The 347-nt window shown below is 39.2% G+C and overlaps 1 protein-coding gene across 1 annotated transcript in view; it reads left to right on the top strand.

The window, feature by feature from the left end:
* Nucleotides 1-347, top strand: part of LOC108798918 (alpha-2-macroglobulin-like) — a 72,722-nt gene that overhangs the window by 64,390 nt on the left and 7,985 nt on the right. The window lies entirely within an intron of this gene.

Here is a 347-nt window from a genome sequence, read left to right as displayed (position 1 = left end):
AGAATTGTGTTGGTGATATTCAGTGAAGGAAGGGGGGGTTGTGGGTCCGAAGGAGAAGCCGTGCATGCCTACAGAATACATGTTGGGATCTGTAGCTGTCAATCACAAAATTTCAGAGCACCAAACGTATAGATAAGGCTCTCCTGCTAAGGCGAGCCCCTTCATTAAATGACCCTAAACCTGGGAGTTAAATCCTAAAAATACATTCAAGTACTATTAAAAGTGTGTATTTGTGTATCATGTAATATATAATGCGGGGTGGGAAGGTTTTGAACATATATTGTTAAATCAATAAAGCTTTAATTTAATTACAATGGGGGTCCCCTGTTGTACCTAATAACAGAACA

The sequence above is a fragment of the Nanorana parkeri genome, unplaced genomic scaffold (assembly GCF_000935625.1).
Source record: "Nanorana parkeri isolate BGI_ZX_2015 unplaced genomic scaffold, ASM93562v1 scaffold1585, whole genome shotgun sequence".
NCBI classification, from domain to species: Eukaryota; Metazoa; Chordata; class Amphibia; order Anura; family Dicroglossidae; genus Nanorana; species Nanorana parkeri.
The sequence above is the reverse complement of the archived record's forward strand: the minus strand, read 5'-3'. Positions and strand labels throughout refer to the sequence as shown.